At 41.7% G+C, this 11,799-nt stretch overlaps 1 protein-coding gene across 1 annotated transcript in view; it reads right to left on the reverse strand.

The window, feature by feature from the left end:
• DDI2 (DNA damage inducible 1 homolog 2) overlaps positions 1 to 11,359 on the reverse strand; it is a 52,108-nt gene extending 40,749 nt beyond the window's left edge. Inside the window, exon 1 of the mRNA XM_056795738.1 lies at positions 11,238 to 11,359. The gene's annotated coding sequence lies outside the window, so the exon portion shown is untranslated. The remainder of the gene's footprint in view (positions 1 to 11,237) is intronic.
• Positions 11,360 to 11,799: the final 440 nt, after the last annotated feature.

The raw sequence follows: 11,799 nt of genomic DNA on the forward strand, positions 1-11,799 counted from the left end.
TTATATTTTCTCCTAGAGGTGATAGGGAGCCACTTAAGTTTGCTAAGTAGAGAAGAACATGGTCAGCCAGGAAGAAATTTCCATTGAGGAAAATCCCTTTAATGTCTGGATGGAGGACCAGCAGACTCACACCCCCATTTCCCTAGTAGCTATTAGAATAATCCGGGTGTGAGGTGGTGAGAGTCTCCATCATTAAGAGAGAAGCAGGCTTCAAGGTCCACCCGGTCCATGCTGCCCAAGGATAAGGTGAGGAAAAAAAAAGATAATTGTAAAGTGCTTAGCACTTAGGGTAGGACAGTGTCAGAGGAGAGAGTTCAAGAGCTATTGCAGGGGTGAAATGGACAAGAGAAGTTGCAGAGGAGAAATGGGCAGATCTTGGCAACAGTTTGGATTTGGGGAGTGAGAGAGGCTCAAGAATCCTGGATTGACTCCTAAATTTCAAGCAGCGAGGAGGATGGTGGCACCCTCAATAGTAGGAAGGAAGGGGGAAGGTAGATGTCGCAATGGATAGAACACCAGGCCTAGAGACAGAAAGTCCTGAGTTCAAATGTGACCTCAGATACTTCCTAGCTGTGTGATACTAGGCAAGTCATGGAGTGTCCAAGAAGGAAAGTAAGGGTTTAAAAAAAATTGTAATAAGGAAGTTAGGAAAAGAGAAGGGCTTTGGGGGAAAGTTAATGAACAACATTTTGTAGCTGCTGAATTTAAGATGTCCAATGGACAGCTAGGCTTCTGAGTCCTTTACAACTCCTAAAGTGTGTGAAGGGAACGAAGAGAAGGAGCAGGGAAGGTTAAGGAAAGGAAAAGTGAAAGGAAATGAGAGTGGAGGGAGAGAGAAGGAAGAGACAGAACTAAGTAAAGGGGAACAAAGAGGAAAAGCAGAAGGAAAAGAGGGGAAAAGATAGGAAAGTAAGTGGAAGGTCAAAGGTAATGGGCTTCCCAACACCCCACCCCCATTCAAATCTGGCCTGAATCCCTGAATTACAAAAGAAGGGGTACTAAGAGGGATCAAAGACTCTAGAACAGTGAGGGAGCAGCTCAGCCTAAGTCCCTCTGGCTTTCTAGTAACAACTCTGGTGGGTGATGGCATGTGTGCCCACAGAGAGCCCTCTAGAACCAGAAAGGGGAGCTCTGTGGTACACCTGGTGCCAGTTAGCCTCTACTGTGACCACTCCTCCTGTAAAAATGGAGACTTGAACCCAGGACACTGCATTTCCCAGAAATCCTTGCTCACTTCCCAAAATGCCTTGTAACCTCACCTGGGCCAAGAGCGAGATGGGGTATTTAACCTGGTTGTAAAGGCTACTGGCTCTTTTTGCTGTTTCAGCTTCCAAGCAGACGGTCTTTTTCATGATGTAGGTAAGGTTAAATGGCCTCTCAGCCCACCTAGCACGTGCCTTTCTTACTTGTATTTTCCTAAATTCCTTATCTTAAATAAACCTCTAAAAATATAATACTGCTAGAGAGAAACTAAATTCTTCCTGCCTCAATTTCCCCCCCCCTAATTTTAACTGTTACACTCCTCAGCCTCCATTATTATTCATTCATATCATGACCCCAAGGTTTTGTCCTGAACCTGTATTCCCCTCTATACTCTCCTTCATTAACCTCCTTAACTGCCATGGCTTGTACCTTCTCCAGAAGATGACTCCCTGGTCTATACATTCAGTCCCAGTCTCTCCTCTGAGCTTCATTTTTGGGTCACCAGTTACCTATTGGAAATCTTATTTAATTTTTAATTAATTGGTTGGCTAAATCAGAATTTCAGGTAGCTTCCTCACTCCCCTTCTTGAACCAGAGAAGACATCACTTGACCAAATATATATATATAAAAACGATGTCTTTTGTGTTTCTATTTATCAGTCATTTCTCTGGAGTTTTTTCTCGCAAGCTATTCTTTGAATAGTTCTGTAGCTGTATATAATGTGCTCTTGGTTCTACACATTTCACAACTTCATGTAGCTCTTTTTTTTTTATTAACCTGCTCATCATTTCTTACAGCATAGTAGTGTCCCATCACAATCATATGCCCCAATTTGTCCAGCCATTCCTCAACGGATGGACATCCCCTCAAGCTACCACAAGGAGAGCTGCTATAAACATTTTAGAATATAAAGGGTTTTTTCCTTTTTCTCTGATCTTCCAGGAAACAGACCCAACAGCGGTATTGCTAGGTCTAAGAGTATACAATTTTACAACTCTTTGGGCCTAATTCCAGATTGCTCTCCAAAATATAGTTGGATCTGTTCATAGTTCTACCAGCAGTGTATTGATGACTCCATTTTGCCCCATCCCCTCCAACATTTATCATTTTGCCATATTATCATTTTAGACAATCTGATAGCTGTGAAATGATAGAGTCGTTTTGATTAACATTTCTCTAATCAGTAATGATATAGTTTTTCATATGCCTATAAATGGCTTTGAAGTCTTCATCCATAAGTCTATTGGAAAATTCAAACAATATCTCAGAGCAGTTAAACTTGACATGTCTAAAACAACTCACTATTATTTTTTTTATTAAACCCTTACCTTCTATCTTAGAATTCGTAAGTAAGGGTTCCAAGGCAGAACGGGAAGGGCTAGACAATTACAGTCAAGTCACTTAACCCAATGTCACACAGCTGAGTGTGAGGCCAGATTTAAACCCAGGACCTCTTGTCTCCAGACTTGGCTCTCTAGCCACTGCGCTACCAAGCTGCCTCAACAATTCATTATCTTTTCCCTTAAATCCTCCCAACTTCCAAGCATCTCCATTTCTTTTCTTTTTCTTTAAAGAAAAAACAAACAAACTTTTACCTTTCTTCTTGGAATAAACATTGTGTTTTGGTTCCAAGGCAGAAGCGGGTAACGGGTAGGCAATGGGGAGTTAAGAAATTTGCCCAGGGTCACACAGCTGGGAAGTGTTTGAGGCCACATTTGAACCCAGAACCTCCTGATCTTGAATTCTTTTAAAAGCATCACCATCTTCCTAATCTCTCAGGTTTATCATCTTAACATTGTTGTGGCCTCCTTAGTCTCTCTCACATCTCACATATCCAGTCAGTTGCCAAATCTTGCCATTTCACCATGTCTCAGAACCCAGCCCTTTTTCTACTCCCATTGCTCCCCCCTTAGGTGAGGCCCTGGTTGCCTCTCAATTTAGATTATTGTGACAGGCTCCTGACTCCCTGCCTCCAGTTTCTCACCAGCCCAGTCCATCCTACACACTGCTGACAAGTACAGATCTGATCAGATGACTCCCTTACTCAACCTCTCTGCTGGCTTCCTTTTGCCTGGAGGATAAACTGAAAACTCTTCTGTTTGGCTTCTGAAGCACTTCACAATCTGGCCTCCACCTCCTTCCAGCCTCATGGGCCAGTCACTCCCCCTCCCATATTTTAAGACCCCATAAAGCTGGCTTCCTCTCGTTACTCATTCACAAAACTCCACTGCCTCTCTCGTTGTCTTCTCTCTGGCTATCTTCCATGCCTGGAGAGTCCTTTATTCTTATTTCCCTCTCATGGAACCTTTGTCTTCTGCATAAAGCCATTCCTGATTCCCGGACTGCTAATGTTTTCCTTCCCAAACCATTTCATATTGTTACTTTTGCTTTACAATCTATATTGATATATGTATCTATCTCCACCATTAGAACGTAGCTCCTTTTGATGTATATTTCCCCAGCAGCTAACTTAGTGCCTGGCATAACACTTGTTAGTCCTTTTTTTTTTTTTTAATTTTAAACCCTTACCTTCTGTCTTAGACTAAATACAAAGTACTGATTCCAGGGCAGAAGAGTGGTAAGGGCCAGGTAATGGGGTCACACAGCTAGGAAGTGTTTGAAGTTATATTTGAACCCAGGAACTCCCATCTCTAGGCCTAGCTTTCCACCATTGAGCCACCTAGCTGCTGCCTCATTTAGTTCTTTTTTTTGAAGAGTAAGGATATCATGGGGTAATGCTGGCTTGTTTGTGAATTGGATTTAAATGCAGCAGAGGTCACAGGACTCCCTCTCTCTCCAATGGTAAGACAAAAGAGTCAGGACAACTAGCTGTGGCCAGGGGTGCAGTGGATGATTTTGGCTTTTTCCAAGTCTGACCAAGCTCTAAGCACCCTAGAGTGCTCCACAACACTGATTCAGCTGTCTTTGTGGATGTCTGAAAGAATTATTCTCATCTTCCTGTTCTGTGGGGGAAGTCTTCCCATGCCCCTCCCCAAAACACCATCCAGCTTAAAGTCTGTTGTCTATCCTCCACCTGGTCCAGCCTGCCTGCCAAGATGGTTTCACCAGGGTGTGGCTGCTACCAATGCTATGACTTCTTGGAGCCACAAGTGAGAGGGGGACACAAAGGTAAATGCTTAATATTGACTGAATCATTGATTGCCAGATCCCTAAGCAGACCTAGCAGTCCCTATTTCTCTTCTCATCCCACCAGGGCAAAAATCTTCCCAGAGAAAAAATGGGGCACAAAATAGTGGCCAACCACCTTCATTTCCCTGAAGTAAGAAAATACCAAGAATGTATTACAGAAAATGTTGCACGCTCTTATAAAGTGAAGGCAGCTGGAAGTGATCCAGGCAATTATGTAGGCTAACCTCATCCCAGCAGGGGAAGGTCACAGGAAACACTATGGAATTCCAGCAGGAAGTGAGCAGCTTTGGAAGGATAATATCATTGTACTAGGCAGAGGGGTTCTTTCTCATTTGTTCCTGAGATGAACACTGGATTGGTGCATACCCATCCCTATTCCTGGAGTTACAGCAATATATCACAAAAATCAAACATGATCCCCAAAGAGATAATAAGGGAAAAGACACGTACAAAAATGTTCATAGCTGAGCTCTTTGTGGTGGTAAAAAATTGGAAAATGAGGGGCTGCCCTTCAATTGGGGAATGGCTGAACAAATTGTGGTATATGTTGGTGATGGAATACTATTGTGCTAAAAGGAATAATGAAATGTGAACTGGAAGGACCTCCAGGAATTGATGCAGAGTGAAAGGAGCAGAACCAAGAGAACATTGTACATAGAGACGGATACACTTTGGCACAATTGAATGTAATGGATTTCTCTACTAGCAGCAATGCAATGATCTAGGACAATCCAGAGGAATTTATGAGAAAGAACACTATCCACATCCAGAGGAAGAACTGTGGGAGCAGAAACACAGAAGAAAAACATAGGATCAATCATATAGTTCGATATGGCTATGATTAGGGTTTTAATGTTAAAAGATCACTTTACTGCAAATATGAATAACATGAAAATAGGTTTTGAACAATGATACATGTATAACCCAGTGGAACTGCTTGTCAGCTCCGGAAAGAGTGGGAGTGGGGGAGAAATCATGAATCATGTAACCCTGAAAAGATAGTCTAAATAAAAAAAGGGGAAAAAAATCAAACATGATGATGAAGTGAAATTTATACCAGGAATGCAGGGCTGGTTCAATATTGGGAAAACTATCAGCATAAATGGCTACATCAATAACAAGAAACAACAAAAATCATGATTATCTCAAAAGATGTAGAAAAAGCTTTTGATAAACTACAACCATTCCTATTAAAAAGACTAAAAGCATAGGAATAAATGGTGCTATTCTTATATGATTCTATGATGAAGACAATATTAGAACTCCCTTTAGTCTTCTCTTTTCCAAGACAGACTGAAAGTGAAAATTTTCTGCAACCCATCAACAAATGTCACCAAAAGTTAACCTTTCCTCAACCTAACTGTGGATGAGGACCCCCATCTTTGGAGAATCAAGCCAATACAACTTTTCTGCTTCAGAATGCTTAATTTACTGCTTAATTTAATTCTTTCATACTACATTATGATTCATTTACATTAAATATTTTCACTTTGAATTTGTGTATTAAAAAATTGTGTGGTACAATTAAAAAATAGCACCTGAAAAAAAGTTTAAGATGTCTCAATTAAAAAAAAAAAAGAGAATGGAGCTGATCTCAATTCCCTAGTATCTTGGAGGAGGTTTGGACAGCAAGTACAGTACAGTAAAGAGTTGTGGAAGGCTGTGTCTCATTATGCTGAAACTTGGATGGAGTTATTAAATAATAACAGTTGGCATATGCCTTATAGTCAACAAAATGTTTTTCCCCAAGTTATCACATTTATGCCTCAAAGTCAGCAGGAATCGGACGATTACTCCTGTTTTGCAAATGATGAAGCACTTGTGCAAGGTCTATGCTAGTGCTAAGGCCCTCCTGCTACATGGCAGGTCTGGGATTGGAGCCCAGATAGTCACACTCCAAATCCAGTGTTCTTTGTCAGAAAAGCTATATCTAAGAAAGATTTTGAAATATGAATGGAGTGCCTATATTGCAAGTGCTGCTATGGAGATAGGAGATAAGCAGGTGCTAATTCAATTTAGTGACATGTTTGAGCTTGGCTTTGTGGGATTGCTTTTGGAGGTGTTGGAAAGAGGGGTTGAAAAGAGGAGTGAGGTCATCCATCCTGCTGCCCCATGCCATTTGGGAGGGATGGTACTGGGCAGAGGGAAGTAGCTCACCTTCCCCTTTCCTCCAAGATCCTGAGGTAGACAAAGGGAGCCAGCAGAAAAAGGTTGATCCTTTCCCCCAAGAGCAACTGGAGGAAAGTTTCCTTTTCTGAGGCCCAAGTCTTACCTATCTCTATTAACCTAATGAATGGTTTCTTCTACAGCCTTATTCATCTCAGGAGGAAGCAATGTCTAGGGGAAGAAGCCAATTCTCTTCCCTAGTCACAGTTAGCTAGTTCCTTAAAAAAAAAAGATTTGTTCCTCAATTGCTTACCATTATTGTTATTATGTCTGTGTTCCCCTTTCTTGGCATAAAAGGAAAAAAAAAAAGAAAACAGGCAACCATCAAATCCTTGTCTGGTGCAATTAATGATGGCAGCAGGTCCAGATTTTTGTCCTTAGGGGGAGACAGATACATCCATCCTTGGCTCAGAAAAACAAGGGATAACAGGCTCAAAGGAAGAGAGGAATACTGATATCATTCCTAGACATGTGCTGCCACAAACAAGAGAGTTAATAAGCAGAATTTGTGTGTGTATGTGTTACATATATATGATATCCTAAACATGTTTATTGTGGCTCAGTTGTGTCCAACTCTTCATGGCCCCATTTGGGGTTTTCTTGGCAAAAATACTGGAGTGGTATCTGGCTCATTTGACAGATAAGGAAACTGAGACCAACAGGCTTTAGTGACTTGCCCAGAGTCACACAGCCAGTAAGTATCAGAGGCTGAATTTGAACTCAGGAAAATGAGGCTTCTGTCACTCTAGGGCTAGAGCCGTGTCTACTTCACCACCTAGCTGCCCCGTCTTACTGCATGTTCTTTTTTTAAAAACCTTTACCTTTCTGTTTTTGTATCAATTTTAAGACAGAAGAGCAGCAAGGGCTAGGCAACTGGGGTTAAATGACTTTTCCAGGGTCACACCCCTTACAAAGTATCTGAAGCCACCTTTGAATCCAAGTCCTCCTAGCTGGGATGTATTCACTGTACTATGTAGCTGCCCCCTGCACGTTCTTAGTGAATATCTTAATGCAATTATAAATTTTAATAGTTTAAAGTTAACTAAGATAGTTGGAACACCCTGCATGCATATGTTTATATTTCTATGTAGAAATATATAGATATGTGTATAGAAACAGCTAAGTTACAACATGATTGACTTGCTGTTAGATCTGATTTCAAATCCTGACCCATGACACTAGCTATGTGACCCTGAGCAAGTCACTTCACTGCTGTCTGCCTTAGTTTCCCCAACTGTTAAATGAAGATAATAACAGCACCTAAGACCTAAGGATATTGTGAGGATAAAGTAAGACAATATTTGTAAAATCACTTTGTAAAATCTTAAAGAAAGTGTTAAGCAATTATTATCATAATGATATACATACAAAAATACTCCTAAGACCTGAGATAAGCCCTTGAGACAATATCTAGAGAATGTCATGAAGGAGAGGTTCTGTTACTATTGAGGCACCCACATGTCTTTTACAAGGGCAAAACAGTTTTGCAGACATAATCCGTGCATGTGGGGGCTGAACCTATTATTTGTAAATGAGTCATATTTATACATTTTAACAGCTACTCAAATGTTAATAATGATGCTGCCTCATCTAACAATCTGGGGGAGACCCTCCTCATTGGACATAGAGACCTATGTGGTTATCTTGCTCATCTGGTATGAATACAATAATCTCTTTGATAAGAATGCTGACAAGTGATAATCTGGCCTTTGCCCATAAAGTCTAATGAGGAGGAAACCCATCTTCCACTTTGGGATAGCTCTAATTGTTCAGAAAGCTCTTCCTTAGATGGAAGCAGTTTGACCCTCTGAAATTTTCACCCACTGTTCCTAGTTCTGGCTCAGGGAACAAGCAGATCAAATCTCAGTGGACAGTGTGACACTTGGAGTCCAGAAGACCTAAGTTTCAATCCTGACTTGGATAGAGTATGCTGTATGACCTGGGCAAGTTATCGAACTATTCTAGACCTCAGAAACCTCATTTATAAACAGAGGATAATAATACTTGAGAAACCTGCCTCACGGGTCTGTTATGAAACTCAAAAGAGAATATATGTATTTATCACTGACAATTTTAAAGCATTACTTATCAGCACTCATTCCAGAAGCTAACCTTTGTTCTGCTTTAGTCAGTTAATGAGTATGAAGAACCTACTATGTGCTGGGCACTGTGGTAAGTTCTGGGAATAAAAAGGCAAAAGGCAGTCAATGATCTCAAGAAGCTCACATTCTAGTGGGGAAGAAAACAAGTGAACAATTATGTATAAAAATGATAGTTAGGAAAAGGAAAGGAACATTAAGGGGTATTGTGAAGGCTTCTTATATAAGGTAAAATTTGAGTTGGGGCTTGAAAAAAGTCAGAGAATTCAGGAGGCAGAGATGAGGAGGGAGAGAGTGCCAGTCATACAGGAGAATCAGGGGTAATGCAGGAAGATGGGAAATAAGTGCTTTGTGTGAAGAATAGTAAGGGGGCCAGGCCAGTGTCATGTGGGTCTCTGATTATGTGGGGTGAGGAAGATTAAGGAAGGCTGGAAAGACCAAATCATAGTAAAATGGGCTTTGAAGGCCAAGCAGATAATTTTATAATTGATCTTGGAGGTAAGAAGAAGCCACTGGAGTTTAGTGAATGGTCAGATCTATGCCTCAGGCCCGGTGACTGCAATATCTGAGCAAAGAGGCATACATAAGATATGTTACCAAGATAAAATTGACATGAGAGCTGATGAGTGCACCAAATTGACTGGCAACAGATTGGATCTGAGGACTGAGAGAGGGTGAGGAGTTGAAGATGGTACCTAGTTTAGGAGTCCTGATGACTGAAAGGAAGAGAGTATTTTCATCAGTAATAGGGAAGGAGCAGCTAAGTAGCGCTAGACCTGGAGTTTGGAGGACCTGGGTTCAAATATGGCCTCAGATACTTCCTACTACTTCAATGATCCTGGGCAAAGTACTTAATCTCAGTTGCCTAGCCCTTATTGCTCTTCTGTTTTAGAACTACCAAGACAAGGTTAAAAAAAAATGTTTTTAAGTATGTAAATATTAAAGGTAAACAGGTGATCAGTGGATAGAGCCTTGAGTTAGGAGGACCTGGATTCAAATCTAATTTTAGACACTTCACCCTGGGCAAGTCAATTAACTGAATTGCCTAGTCCTTGTCCTTTTTTGTTGTTGTTACTAGGATAAAAGTAGGTGTAGACAGTAATAAGTCCAGCTTCTGGGAGGATTTGGAGAGAAAGATAATGAGTTTAGTGTTGAATTTAGGAGGGAACAGCTGGGTGATACAGTGGATTGAGAGCCAGGCCTAGTAGATCCTAGGTTCAAATCTGGCCTCAGACACTTCCTAGTTGTGGGACCCTGGGCAAGTCACTGCCTAGCTGTTTGCCACTCTTCTGCCTTAGAACCAATATATAGTATTGATTCCAAGACTAAAGGCAAGGGTTAAAAAAAAGTGTTGAATTTAAGATGTCAATAGTTCAAGAAGCCCAATAGGCAACTGGAGATTCCAGTCTAGAGGGTGGGACAAGATAAGTAACCTGAGAATCATTCACACACTAATGATCATTGAATCCATGAGAGCTGATGAGTGCACCAAATGAAATAGCATAGAGGGAGAATTAGAAGGTGGCCCAGGGAAGAGAGAGCCCTGGGGGACACCCACAGTTAGAGAGGGTAAGTTTTATGAAGATTCATCAAAAGAGTGTTCTGATTGGTAGGGAGAGAACCATGAGATCCGTTCTTGAAAACAGAAAAAAGAAAGTATAATATCAAAAAGAGGATGATCATAGTGTCAGAGGTTGCTGAAAGTTTATGAGGGATGAAGATTGAAAAAAGACCACTGGATTTATCAATTAAGCCAATATAAATAAAAATGATTCAACCTAAAAGAATCAGAAAAACAAGTCTCTAAGATGGAGACTCAGGATGAAAATGCTACCAACAGCCAAAGTTACTGGAGTCTAAGGCACATCAAAGCATGCCATCTTCCACTACATTTCCTTCATGAGATTTCTATTCTGTGATTTATGACTTCTGTCATGATGTGAGCAATATGGAACTATATATTAAAGTATAGGTCTATGGGTATAACATATATCAAATTATTGGGGGGGGGGAATCTGAAATTTAAAATATCAAAAAACAACCGTCAAGAATTGTTTCTATGTGTAACCAGAAAAAAATATTTCCCTATTATTAATTTCCTGATTTGGTGCTACACCAATCAAACTATGAAAGAACTACTTTAGAGAATTAGCAAAAACAACAACAAAATTCATCTGGAGAAACAAAAGGAGGGACAGCTTTTCCATCCATGCTGTCCTCCCAAGGAACTGTTCCCCATCTTGCTGTTCCACCTTGCTATCCTCCTGGCCATTCTCAACATTACCTCCTAAATTTAATATATTTCTCTTTTTGTTTAAAAAAAAAAGAAAGAAAGAAAAGGTCAGGTGGCCCTGGGAGGGGAGAAGAGTACTGGAGGTCGAGTCAATAAGTCCTGAATTCGAATCCTGTCTTAAACCATCTCAAAGCTGTGTGACTGATTAAGTCACTCTCCAACCTCAGGCCTCAGTTTCTTCATCCGTAAGCTGTGGAATTCCTAATTTTAGATGCCTTACAAGTCCACATTTAAGAAAAATCAGGGAAAACGCAATACCCACTCACTGCGTGCGCAGTAGTCGTCTCTTATTCCCATCCCCCCTCCCCCGCCTCCACAGGCTTACGTGAGGGGCGTCACGCCCACTCGGAAGGCTTTGAGGGTTACACTAGGAACCGGATTCCTCACTGGGCCTGCGTCCTCTCCACAAGAACGGCCTCAGCCCTATTTCTACAGGACAATAGACGCTGTCACGTGACCCAATTACGTCGCTCGAAATCTCTGCTCTTTCATCCGGGTTCTGGTTGCCATGGAGACACTTCCTTCCTCCCCCTCCCACGCTCCAGTTCCCTGGGCCTTCGTACTGCTCTTCAGAGCGACGGCCTTCGTCCTTTCCTCACCAAAAAATGAGGCGTCCGAGACCAGCACCTAAGCGTGTGGTCCTTCCGAACCTAGCCTCGTTAGAGCCTCTCCGTTCACCCAAGGACTCTTAGTGCTGCAAGGAAGGTGATGGGTGGGACTAGGGGGGAAGGGCGGCGAGATCCAGCGAAATTTTGCGAGAATTGGTCTACCCGGCTTCCTTCCCGCAGGTCCTCCTCCACCCAAAAGATTCCGGCCACGTGGGTGGAGGGGGTCAGGGAGAGACTAAAACATGCGCTTGGATTGAAGGAACGGAGGTGCGGTCTCCA

Source organism: Monodelphis domestica, chromosome 4, assembly GCF_027887165.1.
Source record: "Monodelphis domestica isolate mMonDom1 chromosome 4, mMonDom1.pri, whole genome shotgun sequence".
Classification (NCBI taxonomy): domain Eukaryota; kingdom Metazoa; phylum Chordata; class Mammalia; order Didelphimorphia; family Didelphidae; genus Monodelphis; species Monodelphis domestica.